General features: G+C 33.7%; 1 long non-coding RNA gene across 1 annotated transcript; it reads right to left on the bottom strand.

The window, feature by feature from the left end:
* Positions 1-2364: 2364 nt before the first annotated feature.
* LOC139906408 (uncharacterized) lies at positions 2365-4332 on the bottom strand. Its single transcript, XR_011781902.1, has 3 exons — positions 4228-4332; positions 3956-4114; positions 2365-3887 (listed from the first exon to the last, which is right to left on the bottom strand). It is a non-coding gene; the product is annotated as an uncharacterized lncRNA (long non-coding RNA).
* Between the last annotated feature and the right edge of the window lie 1549 nt (positions 4333-5881).

Raw genomic sequence — 5881 nt, 5'->3', positions numbered from 1 at the left:
ACTTGGCCACTTCTAGCCATCACGTCGTGGTCACCAGTTTGGCTGTGTCAATAAGAAGTCTTACTCACTTAGACACATAAAACATACTGATTTATAAATACGGGAATAAAAAGTAAAATAAATGCTTGAATATAACAAATTACATTTAACATGTTTCCTACTGTTATAACATGTCTAATCCTAACCTTTACCATGTTTCCTCCAGGTGTATCAAGTATCCTACTTTTTGTTGGTTTTTCAAAAACACCAATAAATGGCTATTAATTATTACAACACATCAAAAATACTTTTGGATTATTTGTCTTAGATAACTCACTAGGTCATGCTGCACGGGCGTTGAATTACCTTTTAAATTGTGAAAATTATGACAGTTTAAAAAAAAGATTTTTGTAACATGTATCCTCACTCTCCTCTATTACTTAGTAGGTTGCTGATAATATGTTTTTTTTTTTTACTTTTCCAAGTATATCTACTTGAATAGGTATCCAAGAGAACTGCAATTTTCCCGTCTCAACTTCCTTGAAACCTTTTTCTAAAAAGAACTAAATACATACAGTTTTGAACTAGGTCAAAAATGGCTCATAAATCAAAGGTTAACTATCATTATGTTTTACAACGAAAATGATCGTAGAATGCACACCATTTTTTAAAGATACACCACAGTTACCTATCAATCGAAGTGTTTGAATGACATCCCACTCAATAAGTTTTGTAAATTCGTCCATCCTCAGAAGCTTGCAGAGTTGAGACGAAACCCGGTAAGACCTTCAGTTTCTTCTGCTAGATTTCTTCCATATGATTGTAACTTTGTATTTCTATTAACTGTACCTAATACTTGTCTATATGCAATGATGAAAATCCAAGTGTAGAATGAGCATGTTAAAAAAAAAGAAATCGAAAATCAACATGGTAATGCTAACAATTTGAAGAATGTTTAGGATCGGAGAGAAAGATTAAAGAATCCTCATGAGGTTTCATTAGATCAGCTACAATCAACTGTTAATCAGGAGGAAGGCCAAAAGGATATAAACAAGTAAATTTGCTAGAATTACTCCTTTGTCGATACCCAATTATACTCTGCGTCTCACAAGAACTAACAATTCTAAATTTGCAAAAATCCTCAGGATTATGCTGCGTCTTTTATGAGCACATATCCAGGTTCCATCAGGGTTTGAATACATATAATTGAATCTATTTAGGAAAGGATGTTGACTACTCAGGAATTAAATAATAGTAATGTGTTGTTCGCGAGCAGAACGGCTCTATGAGCTGCTCTTTGAAGTGAACGTCGGGAACTAACTCACCCCAAATGATGGAGTTCTTGCCTGATTATTATATTTTTTCGTGCAGATGAAATTTGAACCAAAAATAGAAGGATTTTTCGGGGGGATTTCTTTTATAAAATAAAAAGTAATAAGGGCAAATTATGCTCTGCAAAGGAAAGTGTTTTCTCTTTTTTGTGAGTTGAAAGTGCCGGCTCTTTTTAGTGAGCTGAGCCGAAAGAGCTGGTTCTATAAAACAAGCCAGAATTTCCATTACTAGTAAATAATAATGACAAATTGGTAAGGAACAGAAAATTCAGATTTAAAAAAACGGACAAGCCAAAAAGTACACCGTATTTTCATCTTTAACTATATGAAAAGGTCATTGAAATGAACAACTCACGTTGCTCAAATAAACGGACTGAACATACTTATTTTAAAACATGGCAAAATAATACTTTATTATTTTTGATTTACACTCAAATAATATTCGGCAATTATTTTATTCAGGGAAGGATCTACAGTAAATCTATAATATAGTTAGGGATGTGAAAATTGTCGAAAGCATCGTCCTAATGCAATTAAAAATAGTGTGTAAACTGATAACCTGTAAGATATTAGTTCTTTTATTAATTATTTCTTTCCATTATTAAAATTCAAATATGAAGTTTGAATTATAGGTAAAATTTTCTACAATTTTGTACATTTTCTTATAAAAAGGACATTTTATAAATATCAAAAATATTAATTTGTAAAAAAAAAAAAAGATTCACTTAGTTAAGTTTAAGCACAGTGAAAGAAAAGGGCCCATATTTTACTATACAACAAAGGGTATCCCATATTAGAGTAAGAAAAAGTGAGATGTGGCACGACCATGCCCTAGAGGCCACATCTGTTTTCAAAAAAATTTATTGGTGGGCAAGATGATACCAGCTTTAATTCGCTTTATTTTTTAACTAGCAGTATGGGTGGACATTGTCTAGAGTAGTGTTGAATAAGTTTAAAAAGACTGCAGTCCACTTCTACTAAAATTTGTCAGTCCTAGGACCGGTCTTTTACACGTCATTACATTACACAATTTTTAAAATAAATTAAATAAATATAAGTATATGTTTTATATTTATGTATGTACATATAATAGTTGTATTATCGGAATATTATGTTAATTTTTTATCACACAACCTCTTTTGTATGTAAATATTAGTTATGTTAATTTACAATACAGTATGTACAAAAATTGATGGTGGGTTTAAAAAAAAAATCATGAAATAACCTAAACAAGTGAATTTTTTTGGTTATAAACTTTATTTTCTTCTTAATATGACGACCTTTAAGCATCCTTTCATACAGATTATTTAAAATATTGGGAGAAATTTTTTCTCAAGCTTTTGTCAGTTGTTTTTTTTTAATTAATCCTCTGAAGTTGCTGATGCATTTTCATTGAGTTCCCTCTGAACCAAAGCTCAGAAATTTTCTATGGGAGACAAATCAGGACTATTGGCAGGGATCCAAGTTGTCTGAACAACACTTTTGTGCCTTTTTGGAGTGGTGAGGAGGGGCACCATTCTGTTGGAAAATGGCTCTTGATGTGTTATACATCCCTTACCTCTTGCCCAAACCCAATCTGTTTGGGGATTTTAGGCATGAAATAGCTCAAATAGACTTTCATAAATGAAGAGGATACATTTCCAGTCATCTGTAGTCTAGTGTTTCCGCTCACAACAGAATTAAAACCCAGGCCTTCCTTTGGTAATCTGAAAGTTTGGGAGGGAAGACGAGATTTGTATGGGAAAACATTCAAAGAGTGCCTCAAGTAGTTGTGGACAAATGACTTGGATATTGGATAGGCTTTTGAAGTCAATCTAGCTACAAGTTTCCTTGTGGATTGCCTCTCCTTGATCAAAGATTTTGAAATCATAAGTTTTGGAACTTTGCTAATTTTTTTCTTCCCTCCTTAACCCATCTGATTTGCAAGGGTGTGTCCATTATTCCTTTAGTTAAACCAATTCTCAATGGTACTGGGAAGAATCGGTAACCTATGAGCAACGTCTCTCTGGCTTGATCCGCCCTCTATCATGCCAACAGCCTTGGCCCTGATCTCCAAAGAGTGCTCTCTCACCATTTCGGATATTGAATTTAAACTAACATCCTGTGGTGTTTTCTGAGCCCTTTTATACCGATGTATGATGCAATGATCGAAAATTATTGTATCAGAAAACTTCAATATTGCCTAATGATTGTATCAGCCAAATTTCATTTTATTCCGACCAATCAATTTTTGGATATACTGTATATAGAATATTACATTGCTCAGTCAGTAGAATGGTAAAATCTGAAATAAAATAATATTCATCCAGGATGGTTGAGCTTCGAAACAAAGTTGAAGCAAATGAATTAGATAGAATGTGCTCAGATGAATTCAACAGAAAATAATCCCATTAAGCTTCCAAGCCCTTAGAGGCTGAACCTGTACATCGAGTTGGAGGACTTTTGGGAGTGGTGCTAGAGATTCGACGAATAGATGGTATTAATGAAATCGAGAATGGAATCGCCATAGCTCAGTGACAACGCGCTAAGGAGATATTATGCTCTTGAACTCAACATGCGTTCGATCCCAGGTGATTCCTAGAGAAAGAAATATATAATACTCTATGTATGCTTATGGATTTCACAAAAATATTCCTAGGTTATACTTAATCAGAGCAACTCCATCTAACCAATTCAAGGAACATTTAAAAAAACAAGTCTTCAACCTATGAAGTAGCGGGTTACTTTTCTGTGGAGCCTGTTATCGAACAGCATGCCTCGAAACGTTCAATATAATTTACAAATGCCTAATGACAGAAACAAATCTGTGGAAGATATTATGTGGAAAATTATAAAACTATTATCTTAATTTCCATTTTTTTTAGTATAACAATATAATTGAAGTTTAATCCTCCTTTTGGTATAAAACTATATTTACCTAGATTAAATACTCAATAAGTATTACTTATCCACATCTCTTATAGGTATATTCTTGGATTACTAAACAACAAAATTAATTAATGTTTGGTTTATTATTATTAATAACTAAACATTATATTTTAACTGATAAATAACATAAATATGTACAATTATTTTTGTATTTTTTGCATCCCAACAAAAATAAAAATGAAAAAAATTAATTGTTCAATTTGTCGTATATAGACCAATTCTTTCATCTAAGATATAAAATACCCAATTGATAAGGTTTACTTAAAATTTTAACCTCACAATGGATTTAAGTATATAATTAATTTATAGTATAAAATAAATATTAATTGTCTTCAATTTTCATTTTTATTTTCGTTTTCATGTTTGCTATTAAAAATAATAAAGTTAAAAAAAAATTCATTATGGAGCTAATGAGTTACTTAAGATCTTTTGTCTTGTTAGAAGAAAGTTTAGGGGTAATTTTCAATGTATTACTAGTTGCAAATAAAAGTAGCTTACGCACTATTTCAATATTCTGAACTACTTTATATCTATCGTCTATCACAAGTGAAAATGATTACAATTTTTTAACAAAGTTAAAAATGACCTAGGATACGTACATGAAGAGAAAAAAACAAACACACTGATATGGAGGGATAAAAACCAGTTGTTGAAAATTGGAAATGTGGAAATAATTCCTAAAAATAGTTTTCAAATGGCAAATTATTAAATATTTCGTTCCATAAGAAAAAAACATATATAGATAATATGTACATTACTTACATCCAGAGGTTATCAGTTGTTTTTTGTATATAAAAATCTTTTGGAGGATTTTTCAAGAAAAAAATTTCCTGCAATGCATGTTTTCTCAACATGGTCCCCTCAGCAGCAATGACAGCCTCCACATGGCGGTGGAAAGCCTTGCAGGAGTTGATGATGAGCTTCTCAACAAGTTGTTCCACTCCTTCACAATGGGAGCCTTCAGTGAGTCCATATTCGGATGATAAGTCTGGTTAGTCTCCCTCTCCAAAGTGCCCATACAGCAAAATCCAACGGGTACAAATCCGGCGATGATGATGGACAGATGTCCTTGTGCAAAAAATCACCTATGTTGTTGGCGTAGAACTTCGGCATTCGGCCGTGATGGGGGTGAGGGTGCACCATCTTGGGTCCACACATAGTAGTCCTCTGGGTAGGTGCCCTTGAACCATGGCAGTATGGTAAACCTCAGTACCTTGTAGTAGGCTCCTGTTCGGTTTTCTTCCCAACCTTAAAAAAGAAGGTAGTCATCTTCATGCCGTCGGACGCCACGAACTCTAAGACCATTGTTTGGGCCGGATGTTTTTTACAGAACAACCCCTTGACCTCCTCTGATGTTCCCTCCAGTCAACAGCCGTTCCGAATGTTGTAAACTTGGTCCAGGGTGAAAATCTTCTCGTGAGATTACTTGTTTTTACTGTGGATCCCTTTTCCTTGATCCACTCACGAACTTTCTTGCACATCTACAGTCTCCTTTCCTTCCGAGTGTCCGTCAACAGCTGGCATGGGATTCTTGTCTAAGAAGACAACACCAGGCCCTCCTTCTTCACAGCCATTCTGATTGTCCCTTCGTCTACATCAAACTCGTTAGAGAGGTGATTCATGGATTTTGTTGGGTCACAATG

The sequence above is a fragment of the Lepeophtheirus salmonis genome, chromosome 9 (assembly GCF_016086655.4).
Source record: "Lepeophtheirus salmonis chromosome 9, UVic_Lsal_1.4, whole genome shotgun sequence".
Classification (NCBI taxonomy): domain Eukaryota; kingdom Metazoa; phylum Arthropoda; class Copepoda; order Siphonostomatoida; family Caligidae; genus Lepeophtheirus; species Lepeophtheirus salmonis.
Note: the sequence above shows the minus strand (reverse complement) of the source record. Positions and strands in the feature narration are given on the sequence as shown.